The following is an 18,050-nucleotide window of genomic DNA, read 5'->3' as shown; positions in this document are numbered from 1 at the left end:
TTAATATGTCTATTATATTCAAAGCTTAATACATAAAATCAATGTGAACGAGAAATATGCAAAGCTTCAAATAAATCAGAAAATTGTGGATCTTCCTCTTCGGCATTAACCTGTCTCAGATAGCGATGAATCAATGTAGATACACGAGCCCAATCAGGATCAGATGGCCCAGCGTCATATACAGGAACTGGTACCTCTCTAGGAGCGTCACGATGGGGAGGGACCAATCGTGGATGGGAAACACAATAATACCACTCCAGATAACCGTCTACTGCATCAGATGGAGTGGTGGCCACGGTAGATGAACCGATCACAACGATAACACTCTGATGGTAACTGATCCAATCAACATCAATATCCGTCGCCATCATACAATCCAGAGGTGAGGATGGAACATACTGCCTATACCCGAACTGACGTAAACACCTATTAGGCAAGTATGGGATAATTGTTTCACCCCACTTCAAACAGCCCCTGTAAAGACATATCTCATCAAATACACACCATGCTCTATGATCCTCGAATGGTCGCCATATGACGTCGGCAGGTGTCAGCTCGTCCAAAATAGGTCGTAAATCATCGACCTTCAGGACTCCCTGCCTATACGACCATCTCATCGCTCGGGGAAGACCACTGTTATCAGCAGGTTTCCAATTCTCCCCTCTTTTTCCAACAGTTGGAAAGTACTCGTGAATCCAACACTGTTACAAAATACAAACATAATAAATAAAACAAATTAAGTTAACATATTTTATAAAATGAATCCAACACTTAATTAACATAATTAAATTATATACCTGTAGGATAGTAGGATATCCACCGAGCTGTTTGCAACTGTACATGGACGCATCTCCAAGATATCGGTAGAGGGTAACTAGTGCAGCTGCTCCCCAACTATATCCTGAACATCCATCCAAGTCCCTAAACAGGAGGAGGTATCGTGCCTCTACAAGTGTAAAGGTCTTATCAGCAAATATGGTGGAACCCACCAACATCAATAGATATGCTCTAGTCGCATATGCCCAGCCGGAAGCAGCTCTATGATGTACGAATAAATCATATAACCACTCCAACTTGTAATACGACCCCCTACAGCTACGAACATGTGACTGTGCCTGACCCTGTGACACTCCTAGGTAGTCAACAGCAAGTTCAACAGCTAGCTCTTCAGTCACATCCTGAGGACTCCAGAAGATACCCCTGATGGGCAAGTGAAGTAGACATGCGACATCATCTAAAGTAATGCTCATTTCACCAAACGGCATGTGAAATGAAGATGTCTCTAGATGCCATCTTTCCACAAATGCAGAGACAAGATTTGTGTCTATCTTGTTCAGACTCGTTCTTTGCAGTGAAGATAAACCGGATCTAGATACCCAACTCTCCATCTGTGGTGGAAGAGCCAATGGAACCCTAGAAGTCAACTTCAGTCCATGTCCGGCAACCTTCAACTCTTTCTTTGGACCTCTTTCCTAAAAACAATTAAAACACATATTAGAAAAAAATTTATAAAATATTCAAATATTATTCAATTTCAAATATACGTTGTTTATTTACCTCACCGAACCATATATGTCGAGCAACATGATGCTCGTACTTCACCAAAAGAGACGTATCGTACGGCCCTCTTGGATATCCAGCCGGCTCAGCTGCAGCTGCAGATGAAGATGCACCCCGGTCTAACGTGCGGACTGGAATCCGGCCATCTGCACCTTGTCTTCAAACCACTGCAAAAAAAATGTTTAAAAAAATAATTAAAATTAAAAAAAAAAAATTTACGTACCGGAACACTTCAAAGAAGAGTTCCGGTTAGTAAAAAAAAAAAGTCTTCCGGAACACTTTCTTAAAGAGTTCTGGTATACATCACCCAAACCGGAAGTCTTTAAGAAAGACTTCTGGTATACAACTATACAAACTGGAAGACTTTCTAAAAGACTTCCGGTTCAGTGCCCCTTAAAGGCAACAAACCGAAACTCTTTAGAGAAGTGTTCCGGTATACAATTAATGAACCGGAAGACTTACTCTGAGTGTTCCGGTTTACAATGCAAAAAAACCAAAATTTTCTCTTCTCCGGAAGTCTTCAGCAAAAATGGTAAAAGAATTTTGAAATGGAAAATATACCCTATTTATATGAGGGCATTTTGGTCAAAAAAATTTAAATGTAGGGGTATGGGTACAATTGTAGGGGTACAGGGTAAAATTTTCCTCGGGTTCACATATCTTAACCATAATTTGCCCTCATATCTAAAACAATCCCAGGTCATAACACAAGAAACTTCTTTCATGGCATAAAAAAACCTCACTTCGATTCCACGCCTCTACCACATAATTATCAAGAAAAATCAAGAACTCACATACTCATTTCACGCATTTTCTTCTCTCAATCAAATTCGTCAACTCCAACCAATCAAAATTTAATCTAGAATTGAATTCAAAGTTTCGTTCATATCACACGCGGGTAAAATAAATCAAAGGTGAGAGGAACAACCTACTGAATTCACGCTCCGACACGGTGGCTCCAGGTGATTGTAGGTACCGATTTCCTTATGCTCTTCTTCTTCCCTCTGTTTCTACCTTTCTGCTTCAATTTCTGAGTTACAAAAATTCAATATGCCTGCATGAGAGAATGAAAAAATGAGTTTAGTTGTAGAGGGGCTAAGATAATCGTGTGGATTCAGGGGAATGATTGGTGAGCTTGAAGGGAGTGGGTTTTTTCCAATTCTGAAGAGTGAATCAGAGAGTTTTGAAGGGTGAGTCGTGAAGGGTGAAACAGTGTCTGTGAAGAGTGATCAATGATTTATTTAAGAGTGAATGTTGAGGATCAAATAGGGAATGAATGGTTTTCAAAAATTATGAAAAGTGAAAGAAAAATCTCCCTTATGAAAGTTGCAGTGAATAACTCTTTATACACGATTCCCTTTATTCAATCCGTTTATCTCTGTTAACTTCTCTATCTCCAAAGTTGTTATAAGTTACATGCCTATTAGTTAAAAGTTTGATGCAGTTTGTTAGAGGTTAGAAGAAACGGTTAGCTGTTAGTTAGAATTCAGTTAGTTGCGAAGATAAATTGATGGTTAGAAATTAGTTTAGTTAGCTAGAGGTTGGTCTGTTAGTTGGTCTTTGGTTGGTAGAAAACTTTGTAGGACAATAATTGGCTTGTGATGCTCTGTTATCTGTATTATGCAGGTGATAATATTATTGAATTGCTGTTATACACTATTGAAGGGTTAAATATCATGTTCTGTTAGGCAACACAAGTGGGATTACATTGGCTTTGTTATGTATTTGCAGATGAAATATGTTTGTAGGGTTGTTTGGACAATGTCATCATGCTATATGTGAGCTTCTTGGACTTGATTCTAATGTGTTATTATTGTGAACCATAGGCCGTGTGGAATATGCTAATGGAATGTGAGATTGGATTGTATTGATTATGTTGTAATGTTTGAAATTGACTAGGGACTTATGATTGCTTAAATTGTGTATCAATGGTTGGAATATTGTAATTTTTGAAATTGATTTGTATGGCTTAATTCATGTTTGGAAATGTATGGAAAATGGTTAAATGTTATGGAATTAGTGTAATGTCATTTCTTTTTGGATGGTTTGAATTGTTGAAATTGTGATTTTCATATGGAATGAAATTTAAATGAATGGATTTATATGGGTTTGAATTATATATGTAATGTGAATTACATGGAAATGTGGACTTAAGGACTTAAGGGTAAATGGTTGACCAAAAATTCAATAGTTGACCAAATTCAATTGTAGGTTAGATTAGGGTTTTTGCTTTGATCTGTGCCATATGGACTTGTAAAAAAGACTTGTAATGTGGAGAAACTTAAATGAATAAACTTGGCTTAAACAAATCATAGTTTATGACTTTGTTTAAGTACATTCCTCAAACAACAATGAATGCAACTTTTGATCTTGAATCTAATACAAAAGCCTTGAATATGAACGAAAACTTGACTTAAAACTTGGACCTTAATCTTGAATGAATCACACTATGCAAGACTTAGATCTAAACCAAAGAAAGGACTGATACAATGACCAAAGAAATATAAAGATATTTACCAGTCAAAAATCAACACCAAGATACAATCCACACTTGAAATCCTTAATTCACCTCCTATCATCAAGGTACAATACTCAATGATCCAATAGGTGCCCACAAACAAGAATTAGGGTTTTGGTTAACCACAAGTTCAAAATTCAACCAATCATGGAACTCAAGTGCCCACTATCCCTGATTAGAGTTTTCAAACAAAGCACAAAGCTTCACAAGCACATCCCAAACCATGGGCCCATAATTATGGTTTCATAACCCAATCAAACTCATGAGGTCAAACACAAGCTCTCATAGGCGCAAAGTCAAGAATTAGGGTTTTAATGCACATATGAATATCATGTTGTGTTCTTCATGAATCAATATCCCAAAGATCAAGAAATTAGGGTTTTACCCCATATGATGAGCAATACCTCAATCCCTAAGCAAAAACCTGATTTTATTGACCATAAACCTTGAATCTATGATGCCTGTTAGAAAGTGTTAATAATGAATGAATGATGCAAATGAATGAGGCTAGATGAATCTCAAGTCCTAGGTTGGATGAAAAATGAAAAAGGGAGGGTAAATTTTGGGGTATGACAGGTGTCCGCTAGGATTAGTTCTTAGTGCTAGAATTTTTGTTGAGTCTTTATTGTACACCATGCTATTGCTTAAATTCATATCATAAGGTATAATAGTTGGTTTGTGTAGTTGAGTTATAATTCAATATTGATCACTTTGATTGTTGTTGTTGATCATTAGGGTTAGTGAATGAAGAAAGTGATAGGGTATTTTCATATTTAGGGGGAGTCCTAAATAGAAAGACATTAAAGGATAGAATTAAGAAGATGGTATTGAATAATGAGCTTTTTCATCTAGGACACTTTGTACTAATTCTATTAAACAACGGATTTCCTTTCTTGGGTAGATTGCCCTCCAGACGTAGGTGTTGTTTTCACCAAATTGGGTTACCAATTCTCTCATGTTCTTTATTGTTTTACCTTGTTTTATTATTGTTATCATTGTGTATTTATTCTGGTATAACAAGTTGGACTAGTTGTCCCAGACATCTGGTCCAACATCTGCCCCCTGAGGAATAAAATTTCATAACTCCTTAATCTTTATTAGGTTATCAAACACACTCATAATCAGATAAGTGAAAGACTCATCAACCACATCCCATTGTGACTGATAGAAAATAGATTGGAACCTAATAAAATTGGATATTTATAAGCACTCATTATATGAATAGTTTACATAATCTCTTCTCTAGTAACCGTTTCACGAGCAAAAATTTTACTTAGGAATATGAGGAAGGTTGTAATTGAGAATAAATTCATCCAATGATCCTTTAGAAGATTTCATCTTCTTATAATAGTTAGTAATTTGATTAGCATAATACTATAAAGAACCTCTCCCTTACAGACCTTACTCTTGGAGAGTCAATAGATTGGCATAATATTCTTAAGCATCTCACTGTTATAAACCTCGTGCTTGAGGAGTTTTGGATAAATATAAGCTTAACGATCACGAACCTGACCTAAAATAGGCATTTTACTATTACCTAATAGTGGATATTAGAAGTTGCCACCTAAATCTAACATGATAGTACACGGTTAGCCCAAAAAGTGGTCCCCATAGCAACATGATTGGAGAATGGTTATCTCTTCTAGATGATCATATAACCCAACTGATAACGTGAAAATACATCGTATATTTGCCTTGATTTACACTCAAAAATCATACCACTTTCATTTATATTCCGATTATTCCGTAAGTGTTCGAGTTATTTTGACAGGTATTTCAATTCCCATGTTTAAATGAGCAAAGTATAGAAAAGGAAGGAAAAGAAGAAGAAACAGAAGAGAAAACAGCAGAAAAGCAGAAAATACAAATCATGTGGATGTGACGACCGTCACAAACCTTGTCACGACCGTCACACCCTGGGTGTTACGACCATCACAAGCCCACCACATGTGTCACAAGGCCAAAAAGCAGCGTATTAAATTTGTCAACAGAATTGATCCACATGCCCTTATTTCTCGTTACTCAGCCCACTTTCCCGTGGATTTCTGACTCAACCAAGTCACACTTATTTCTCTCAACTGCCAAGACCAAATGGAGAATATAAAAGGATGGAAGTTGGAAACCTACGGGCACGCTTAATTTTCCTCTTTGAAGCCAGCTTTTAAGACCTTTCTCTGCATTTTATTTTCCACAACAATTCTGTTTTACTTTTATTTTTCTTCAGAAACATTGTTTTCTTTTACCGCAATTTAGTTACCATTCCATTCAAAGTTTCCGTTTTCCCTTTTCTTTTCCATTTTTCATTTATCCAAAGTAGTAGTTTCCTACACTGGGGAACTACTACAATTTATTTAATTTAGTTTAAGCAATTATTTCGAAGAAGCAGAATCCTACCGACCTATGGAGGACTGCTCAAGTACTTCAACATTCGGCGTATTATATTAATCCAATCTCCATGTTTTTATTCAATTACTATTGTTATTTCTTTATTATTATTATTATTATTATTATTATTATTATTATTATTATTATTATTATTATAATCATGTTTTCTTTATTGTTTATCTATTTACGTTCGTCTGTGTTTGCGTTATTTAACATGTCCGGCTAAACTACTGGTATCGGTATGTAAACAACTTAATTAGACGGGATTTAATAATAATCAGTGTAAAACTTCTTTTCTCAAACAATCTTTTTGGATGTGGTTTTTAATTTAAATTTAATTAGCTTTGTCACAAGAGTGAGAGGCTATTTAATACGATTTTCCACGAGAGTGGGAAATTAACTAAGGTGAGAACCGACAATCATGAGAGCATGAGGGTCGAACTGGATAGTAAAAACCAGGCGTTGATTTTAAAAACATTGAGAGCACTTTAAAAGCAATTAGAACTTATTTGTTTTCAAAAAGTATTTTTAACTTCAAATGGGACAGTGAGAGCGTACATTCTGACTTAAAAGTATAGTCCGAGTCAACAATCACGAGAGTGTGAGATAAAGCCTTTTAAATGAGTATTTTCTACTAAAAGATAATTGGTAATTAAAATATACACCGGTGACTTATCAAATCCCTGACAATTAATGCGTTGCATACTGATATCCCTCTATTAATATTTTCTTAAAACTTAACTTCCCTTAGATTTAATTTTTGTTCAACCAAACCTCTAAAAATCATTTCCTTAGCTAAACATAGTAACGTCGATAGCATTAGTTTGACCATCGGTCCCTGTGGGTTCGATATCTTTTAAAATCTAAAACGACTAGACTGTGCACTTGCAGTCAAGTACTCGATATACTATATTCTATATACAGTCATGAGACGTATCAAGTTTTTGGCGCCGTTGCCGGGGACCTGATTTAGTCAAATAGTGCGATTCTTTCGTTGCACAGTATAGACTAAGGTAAAAAAACTAATCTCATTTCCCTTATTTCCCCCGATTGTATGCCAAGTACTCGCTCACAAGGCGACAACTTAGCACCACCAATCGCAAAATTAAAGCGTTTCTTATATTTAAGACGCCGAATACTAGAGTACCAACGAAGGTACAATATTCCCGATATCTTCTTTCCTACTGCTGAACCACTTGAAAAACCAACCATGGCTATAGTGGAACCACAAAATCGTCCTCTTAAGTTCTACGCTACCCCGTCCCAACAAGAACCTCACAGCAACATTGTTGCCCCTGCTATCAATCGAAACGATTTTGAGTTAAAACCCTCATTATTATCATCCGTCCAACAACATCAATTTGCTGGAAATCATACGGACGATCATAATGAACATTTGACCAAGTTTGTGTAGTACGCAGACACTGTGACGGCGAATGATGTATCTTAAGATGCGATAAGACTACACCTCTTTCCTTTCTCTTTAAGAGATAGAGCTTGTGATTTGTTTCAATCCTTGCCATCCAACTCAGTTACTACATGGGAAGAACTGAAGAATGTTTTCTTATCCCGATATTTTCCGCCAAGCAAAACCGCTATGCTGAGAGCTCAAATCAACGGATTTCGATAAAAAGATGTAGAATCTCTCTACGATGCATGGGAGAGATACAAAGACATGATGAGGATATGTCCACATCACGGTCTCGAAGACTGGGTGATCATTCACACATTTTACAATGGGCTTCTGTATAACACAAGACTGACAGTAGACACTGCCGCGGGCGGTGCACTTATGGACAAGCCATACAACAAAGCCTATCAACTCATTGAAAACATGGCCCAAAACCATTGCCAATGGGGAGGTGAAAGAACTCCAGTAGAAAAGTCTCAAACAAAAGGTGGAATGTACGTAATCAGTAGCCTTGACCACGTCCATGCAAAGGTAGATGCCCTTGTTCAAAAGTTAGACAACTTAACCATACCACCCGCAACTACCGTGGTTGCCGTGACTCCAAAGTGTAAGTTTTATGGAACTCCTGGACACGCTGCACCAGAATGTCATATATTGGCAGGAGTCCCCATTGATCAAGTAAATTACGCACAAGGAAATCCTTATTCGAATACCTATAACCTAGGTTGGAAAAATCATCCTAACTTTTCGTATAAGAACAACAACGCCTTGTATGCACCTGGCCAATCACCCGTTGTTCCTCCTGGGTATCAAAAGCCAACTAATAATACTCCTAACATGCCTAGGAAGTCCAACCTTGAACTAATGATGGAAAACTTCATAGCTACCCAAGCTCAAACAAACAAAGACTTCTTGAACCAAAACATACACACTAGTGAGCAACTTAAAAAGTTAGCGAGCAAAGTAGACGACTTAGCCACCCACAACAAAATGCTTGAAACACAGGTTTCACAAGTGGCTCAATAACAAGCATCTACTGCTGCTCCCGCTGGCACATTTCCTGGACAACTGCAACCTAATCCAAAAGGACATGCAAATGCCGTTATATTGAGGAGTGGAAAAGAACTAGACGGACCCGTAGATCCAAGGCTCCAAAATCCTGCCATGTACCAAAAACCAGACAAAACAACAACTGAGAAGGTAAGTGAACCGAATGAGAAGGAAGATAATACCCAAGGGGCTGAAGAGAAAGAAAAACCTTATGTGCCTCCACCGCCTTATAAACCACCCATTCCGTATCCTCAAAGACTCGCAAATTCTAAAACTGCAGGGCAATTTAGGAAATTTTTTGAACTTCTGAAGCAACTGAATATTACAATTCCCTTTACAGAAGCCATCACACAAATGGCCTCATATGCCAAATTTCTTAAAGAGATCTTATCCAATAAAAAAAAGACCGAGGATAATGAAACAATTACACTTACTGCTGAGTGTAACGCAATAATCCAAAACAACATGCCTCCCAAACTAAAAGACCTAGGTAGTTTCTCCATACCATGTGTCATTGGAAAGTTCGTCATAGACAAAGCTTTATGCGACTTAGGAGCCAACATTAGTGTAATGCCCTTAACCATCTGTAAAAGGCTCAACATGGGAGAATTAAGACCAACCAAGATGTCTGTTCAACTAGCTGACCGCTCAATCAAATATCCTGTCGGTATACTAGAGAATGTCCCAGTACGTGTAGGACAATTCTACATTCCTACAGGCTTCATAATCATGGACATCAAAGAACATGCCAGTACACCTAATATATTACGAAGGCCATTCTTAGCAACCGCCGGAGCCATAATAGACGTGAAAAGAGGTAAGCTAACATTCAAAGTTGGAGAAGAAAAGGTTGAATTCATCTTGACACAATTCTTACAAGCGCCTTCTATAGACGATACCTGTTATCTACTTGATGTCATAGACAAGTGCGTAAGAGATATGGAGATGCAAGAAACCATATATTCTGATATAATGAAAATCCAAATCCCTCCAATCTTTGAAGATGATAATTGGCATGAACCATACCAAAATGACAGTCTAAGCGAATGCTTAGCACTTACACCCAACCACATGCCATGCCCGAAGAAACCAGACTTTGAATTAAAAACACTACCAAAGAACCTAAGATACGAATTCCTAGACACTGAACTCAAAAGACCAGTAATAGTCAACGCTGACTTGGGACAGATGGAAACTGAAAACTTACTAGATGCCTTAAGAAAATATCCAACTGCGTTAGGCTACAACATCGCTGACCTAAAAGGAATAAGTCTTTCTATCTGTATGCATCACATTATGCTAGAGGAAGATTGTAAAACCTCTAGAGAACACCAGAGAAGGATCAACCCAATCTTAAGTACTATAGTCAAGGATGAAGTAAAGAAGTTATTAGATACAGGAATCATATACCCGATCTCCGATAGTCAATGGGTTAGCCCCGTTCATGTAGTACCCAAGAAAGGGGGTGTTACAGTTGTTAAGAACGAGAAGGGCAAATCTATAGCACAAAGAGTTGTGACTGGAAGTAGAATGTGCATCGATTATAGGAAACTAAACAAAGCCACTCGAAAGGATCATTTTCCTTACCCTTTCATTGATCAAATGTTTGAATGATTGGCTAAGCATTCCCACTTCTGCTATCTAGACGGTTATTCAGGATTCTTTCAAATTCCTATCCATCCTGACGACCAAGAGAAAACAACCTTCACATGCCCTTATGGTACATTCGCTTATCGACGAATGCCATTTGGACTATGCAACGCTCCCGCAACATTCCAAAGATGCATGATGTCAATCTTCGCTGACTTTATAAACGATATTATGGAAGTCTTTATGGACGATTTTTTTTGTTTGTGGGCATAGCTTTGAAGGATGTCTATCAAACCTTGAAATGGTACTTGAAAGATGCGTAAAGGTGAATCTCGTCTTGAACTGGGAGAGATTCCATTTCATGGTCCAGTAAGGAATCGTGTTAGGACACGTAGTATCTGATAAAGGAATTGAAGTAGACAAAGCTAAGATCGAAATCATAGAGAATCTCCAACCTCCGAAAATCGTACGAGAAATACGAAGCTTTTTAGGACACGCCGGTTTCTACCGACGCTTTATCAAGGATTTTTTTCGAAAATTACCAAACCACTTACTGGTTTATTAATGAAAGACGCTGGCTTTATCTTTGATGAGAAATGTATGACAGCGTTTGAGTAATTAAAAACATCTTTAATCACCGCACCTATCGTGCAACCACCTGACTGGAGATTACCATTCGAAATCATGTGTGATGCGAGTGACTATGCCGTAGGCGTAGTGCTAGGACAAAGAAAGGATAAAAAACTTCATGCTATCTACTATGCAAGTAGAACCTTAGATCCTGCCCAAATGAACTACGCCACCACTGAAAAGGAACTTCTAGTCGTTGTGTTCTCTTTAGACAAATTCCCTTCCTACTTAGTAGGAGCGAAAATCATCATCTATACTGATCACGTTGCTATTAGATATTTGCTAAGTAAGAAGGATGCCAAACCAAGACTCTTAAGATGGATCCTACTCTTACAAGAATTTGACTTAGAGATAAAAGATAAGAAGGGTACTGAAAACGTAATAGCAGACCGCTTATCACGAATCGAAGGGAATAAGCCTGAACAAATTCCAATCAATGATGATTTCCCTTACGAACGACTTATAGCCCAAATGGAAAGCGACATGTTTGAACTAACCTTAAATGATACCGAAACGGAAGAATCCGTGGAAGAAATTCATGCGAATGCAACTCTGCCATGGTATGCTGATTTTGTCAACTACCTAGTTGTTGGAGTACTTCCATTGGACCTATCATACCAACAAAAGAAGAAATTCTTTCATGATCTAAAACAATACTACTGGGATGAACCTTTGCTTTTCAAAAGAGGTACCGACGGTATTTTCCGTCGATGTGTTCCTGAGGATGAAATAGACGACATAATCTCTCATTGCCATTCCGCTCCCTATGGTGGGCACGCCAGCACTTCCAAAACTTGTGGTAAGATCTTACAATCGGGCCTCTTTTGGCCTACTCTATGGAAAGATGTCCATAATGCGGTTATAAATTGCGACTGGTGCCAACACACTGGTAACGTCTCAAGACGCAATGAAATGCCACAAATAGGCATCTTAGAAGTGGAAGTCTTTGATGTGTGAGGGATTGACTTCATGGGACCATTCACGTCTTCTTTTGGTAATAAGTACATACTCGTAGCTGTCGATTACGTTTCAAAATAGATCGAGGCTGTAGCTTCTTCGACAAATGACACACGAGTAGTGATTAAGTTATTCAAGAACATAATCTTTCCTAGATTCGGTGTGCCAAAACTAGTCGTTAGTGACGGTGGCTCCCATTTCATATCAAATATCTTTGGAAAACTTCTTCTGAAGTATGGAGTCCGACACCGTGTAGCAACGCCTTATCACCTACAAACCAGTGGGCAAGTCGAAGTTTCGAATAGAGAGATCAAACAAATTCTAGAAAAGACTGTCGGAATATCTAGAAAAGACGGGTCATCTGAACTAAATGAAGCTCTGTGGGCCTATAGGACAGCCTACAAGACCCCAATAGGGACCACACCCTTTAAATTAGTCTATGGTAAATCATGTCATCTCCCTGTGGAATTAGAACACAAAGCTTATTGGGCAATTAAGACCCTAAATCTAAATTATACTTCTGCATTCGAGAAACGAATTTTAGACATTCACGAATTGGAAGAACTTCGACTAGACGCCTATGAGAATGCCAAGATATACAAAGAACGAACCAAAAAATGGCACGATAAACGTATATATAGGAAAGAGTTTAATGTCAGCGACATAGTGCTACTATTTAATTCGAGACTTAAGCTTTTTCCGGGAAAACTTAAATCTAGGTGGTCAGGCCCTTTCGAAATTACAAAAGTCTTTAAAAGTGGCGCGATAGAAATCAAAGGTAGAAATAGTGAACCATTTATGGTAAACGGGCAGCGATTAAAACATTATCATAATATTGACAATAGAGACTATTCAAATAGTCTAAGACTTATAGAGCTTCCTGCTCAACCCCAAAACTAGTATATCGCAACGTTACTGTCGAACTTATGACATTAAACAAAGTGCTTAGTGGGAGATAACCCGCCTTCTTTTTAATTTGTTATCTTTGTTTGTAAGTGTTTCCCTTCTTTGACTATTACTTGTATTTTTCTCCCTTTCCTTGATTCTATGCAGTAAGGTACTTGTTGCTTCTCGTTACTAACTTTCATCATGCAACCAGTAGATACAGTTTTCAGAGGCAGAGTTCAGAGAAGGTGCTATGATTATTTAGCTCAGAAGGATATGGCTTTATCCATATATTATGATGGACCTACCATGGATAGGTTAGGTATCCGAGATAGCATCTTGTTTATGTTTAACCAGCTAGGATGGGAGAATGCTGCTATTATGAGTAGGTTTGTCACATACCGTGAGCTTACCCTTGAATTCCTTAGCTCCCTAGTTTACAACCCCGAGCATGGTTACGGACTCAACAAAGGGTTGATTTCCTTTACGCTATTTAGTATGGACTTCACTTATAACCGTAGAGACCTTGCTGACCTCCTAGGATTTCCTAGTGGCCCATTTGTTTTCACTACCCGCCAGGAGGAATTAATCGATGACATCGACCTAGATTACTTTTGGGGTAGTTTAACTAGAGACTACCACCCTGACCCACACGAGATGCACTCCCAAATGATACACAACCCTACTATCCGCTACTTCCACAAAATACTAGCCCACACCCTATTTGGAAAAGAAGCGAACAACACCTTAGTGTCACGAGATGAACTTTTCATCTTACAATGTGCCGACCAAGGTCGACATGTCAATGTTGTAACATTTATGATGGAAATATTCGTTCACCTTGCAAAGAACAATCGCACCCCAATCATAATAGGCGGCCTAGTAACCATGATAGCTGATGCCATTGGACTTAGACGCCCACTTTACGAGCATACACCTTTTGGACACATCCAACCCATGGATATTGAATTTTGCTTCGACCAAAGAATCATAGGAAACCTTGGGCCGGATACTTTCGACTACCTAATTAATAACGAAGTTGTCCAGCTATTTACCTTACAAACCATGAGAGAACAAGTGTTCATAACCGAAATAACTAGCTATATGATTTAGATGAACACCACATTACTCCACCATCACCTCCTGAGTATGCTGCAGAGACATCTTCCCGAGGCCAGCAAAGAAATAAGCGCCGACCCGCCACCATGGAAGACATCTATGCTGAGATGTTGCGACACAACCAGAGGATGGAGGAGCGCCTGACGAAAATGATGCAAACAATCCAGCAGATATAGAGGGATCAACATGATTATGCGAACTGGCATGACCAGGGAATGGCGGAACTTTCCGAAGAGATGAGTGCCCTAGCACATCGCGTTGATGCCATCCAGGAGTACACTCAGCATGTGGGGTTGGATCCTACCCGGCAAGGTAGAAGTGAGCGTGCACGAGCAAGAGTTAGAGCACGTAGAGCCCAACGTAGTGACGAGGAGTAGTGATCTTCATGTTTCTTCCCTTTTCATTCTTTATATTGTCGCATTGAGGATAATGCTTTGTTTAAGTGTGGGAGGGAATCCTTGTCTTTCCTTTATTTGTTTCTATTTTTAGCCATAACAATTTTTTTTGTCTTTATCTAATCGTTCATTCATTTATATCTAATTTTCCATAACAATTTTTTTTAATTTTAAGTTAAATGCATACCTTACGAGTATATAGGTTGTCTTACAGAGGTCCTGTTAGGAAACTGAGAAAAATCTAACAAGATTGATACCGTCCTGACACCTTAGATCTCTTACTTTTGCGAGATCAGTTTGAATACCCATTATACCGATACCTTAAGTCTCCGTTCTAGATTAATCCTTAGTAGTTTATACTAGCAGTCAGCACCGTCTTAAACACAAACCATGTGAAGAGCCGATGAATATAAGTGATTGATGCCTACAAATTAAGAAGATCCTTCATACTTTTGCTATCGAGAAATTAAAAAATGCACCATACAAACGGTTGCAAGATGTACAAAAGGAAGGAACAGAAAAACCCGTTGCTGGTTGGTTCATAGGTACCCGGTACTGGACTCGGTAGGGAGAACTATGGTTCGATCCCCCACAACCTTAAAATGGGACATATAAAGGGTTACCACACTAGTGTATCAGACCCCGTGCTAAAAAAAGGATCAAAGCCACTAACCGGCTACTTCACTAAGTGCGTGTAAAGGCAAAATGCTTAATGTGATTGCGCTAGAATGAAACCGGGTGAAATAGGAACGAGAAGCATTAGGTTGAGCTATAATAGCATGATTCGAACTGGTTTGTACAAATGAGAGATCTATGTTAATGCTTATTGCTTGTGTCGTCACTGTATCTCTAGTGTTTTACTTGAGTATCTGTCATCTTAACGAAGTACCTAACAACCACGTACGAATGGGAAATGTGTTATGTATTCGCGCTTAACTAGTGTTTTCGAATTTTATACTGATTATTTGCTTGAGGACAAGCAAAGATTCAAGTTTAGGGGAGTTTGATAACGCGAAAATACATCGTATATTTGCCTTGATTTACACTCAAAAATCGTACCACTTTCATTTATATTTCGATTATTCCGCAAGTGTTCGAGTTATTTTTGCGGGTATTTCAATTCCCATGTTTAAATGAGCAAAGTATAGAAAAGGAAGGAAAAGAAGAAGAAATAGAATAGAAAACAACAGAAAAGTAGAAAATACAAATCATGTGCATGTGACGACCGTCACAAACCTTGTCACGACCGTCACGCCCTGGGTGTCACGACCGTCACAAGCCCACCACGACCGTCACAAGGCCAAAAAGCAGTGTATTGAATTTGTCAATAGAAGTGATCCACACGCCCTTATTTCTCGTTACTCAGCCCACTTTCCCATGGATTTCTCACTCAACCAAGCCACCCTTATTTCTCTCAACTGCCAAGACCAAATGGAGAATATAAAAGGATGGAAGTTGGAAACCTACGGACACACTTAATTTTCCTCTCTGAAGCGAACTTTCAAGACCTTTCTCTGCATTTTATTTTCCACAGCAATTCTATTTTTCTTTTATTTTTCTTCAGCAACATTGTTTTCTTTTACCGCAATTTAGTTACCGTTCCGTTCAGAGTTTTCGTTTTCCCTTTTTCTTTCCGTTTTTCATTTAGACAAAGTAGTAGTTTCCTACATTGGGGAACTACTGCAATTTATTTAATCTAGTTTAAGCAATTATTTTGAAGAAGCCGAATCCTACCGACCTGTGGAGGACTGCTCAAGTACTTCAAGATTCGGCGTATTCTATTAATCCAATCTCCAGGTTTTTATTCAATTACTATTGTTACTTCTTTATTATTATTATAATCATGTTTGCTTTATTGTTTCTCTGTTTATGTTCGTCTGTGTTTGCGTTATTTAACATGTCCGGCTAAACTACCAGTATCGGTATGTAAACAACTTAATTAGACGGGATTTAATAATAATTGGTGTAAAACTTCTTTTCCCAAACAATCTTTTTGGCTGTGGTTTTTAATTTAAATTTAATTAACTTTGTCACAAGAGTGAGACGCTATTTAATACGATTTTGCCATGAGAGTGAGAAATTAACTAAGGTGAGAACCGACAATCGCGAGAGCGTGAGGGTCGAACTGGATAGTAAAAACTAGGCATTGATTTTAAAAACAGCGAGAGCACTTTAAAAGCAATTACAACTTATTTGTTTTCAAAAAGTATTTTTAACTTCAAATGGGACAGCGAGAGCATACATTCTGACTTAAAAGTATATTCCGAGTCAACAATCACGAGAGTGTGAGATAAATCCTTTTAAATGAGTATTTTCTACTAAAAGATAATTGGTAATTAAAATATACACCGGTGACTTATCAAATCCCTGACGATTAATACGTTGCATACTGATATCCCCCTATTAATATTTTCTTAAAACTTAACTTCCCTTAGATTTAATTTTTGTTCAACCAAACCTCTAAACATCATTTCCTTAGCTAAACATAGTAACGTTGATAGCATTAGTTTGACCATCGGTCCCTGTGGGTTCAATATCTTTTAAAACTAAAACGATTAGACTGTGCACTTGCTGTCAAGTACCCGATAGACTATATTCTATATACAGTCACGAGACGTATCACAAACACAAGGCTCCGTAACTCATAAACATAGTCTAAACACATATAAATGTATACATTGTAATACTCACATGTTCCTTTTTATTATTGACCACATAAATGTATGTCCAATTGACGCCCTATTTGCGATGTGATTCATCTTTTTTTTACTTTTCTTCACTTTTTTACATTTTATATACCAAGAGTTTACTTTTTATCATAAGATTAATGGTAATTAACTTTGAGTTTAAAGGGAGTATTGTTCATCCATTTTGATCAAGTGAGTTGTGATATTCAAAATTCAAAAATGATTTACAAAAACTCTTAATTATGAAAACATTTATGTTTGAATAAATAATTAAATAGAGAAATAATAGTGGAGTAATAAAGATGAGAGGAAATAGAGATAAATATTAGAATAAATATAAACAATTGAAAGTAATTGAGGTATGGGATATAAATATCACACTAAAGAATTATCCTAGTCTAGCCTAATCCACTTGGCCTAATTAAGTCCCCAAGAGTTTCCCCTTGATATTTCCATTAAAATAAACCTTGAGCTTTTATAATATGGCCCAAATAAACTCCAACAATTAATTGAGCTTTTGAACATGATCAGTCAAAAAACCTTCTAACAAGAACTAGAGCTTTTACACATACTTATCTCAATAATCTTCACCCAAGTTTTTTTGTAGGTTTAGATTGTGAAGCTAGATTAAATATGCCCACCAAAGGCATTGTATGCTCGAAGGTACAACAGAGTCTCCGCCGAACTTTATTTATCCCAAAAGAGGTAAGGTAAAATATCGATAAAACCCAAGGGAAAAGAAATAGAGAAATGAGTAATGGAATTTGTTATGTAAGGGGAAGGTATTAGCACCCCACACATCCATGGTAATCCGTGGGAACCGCTTTAAATGTTGTCACTTGGATGGGTGTTATAATCTTCAT

At 37.7% G+C, this 18,050-nt stretch overlaps 1 non-coding gene across 1 annotated transcript; it reads right to left on the bottom strand.

The window, feature by feature from the left end:
* Window positions 1-8,060: 8,060 nt before the first annotated feature.
* LOC127133307 (small nucleolar RNA R71) lies at window positions 8,061-8,167 on the bottom strand. The gene has a single exon (XR_007807291.1). It is a non-coding gene; the product is annotated as a small nucleolar RNA R71 (small nucleolar RNA).
* Window positions 8,168-18,050: the final 9,883 nt, after the last annotated feature.

This window comes from Lathyrus oleraceus, chromosome 3 (genome assembly GCF_024323335.1).
Source record: "Lathyrus oleraceus cultivar Zhongwan6 chromosome 3, CAAS_Psat_ZW6_1.0, whole genome shotgun sequence".
NCBI classification, from domain to species: Eukaryota; Viridiplantae; Streptophyta; class Magnoliopsida; order Fabales; family Fabaceae; genus Lathyrus; species Lathyrus oleraceus.
The sequence above is the reverse complement of the archived record's forward strand: the minus strand, read 5'-3'. Positions and strand labels throughout refer to the sequence as shown.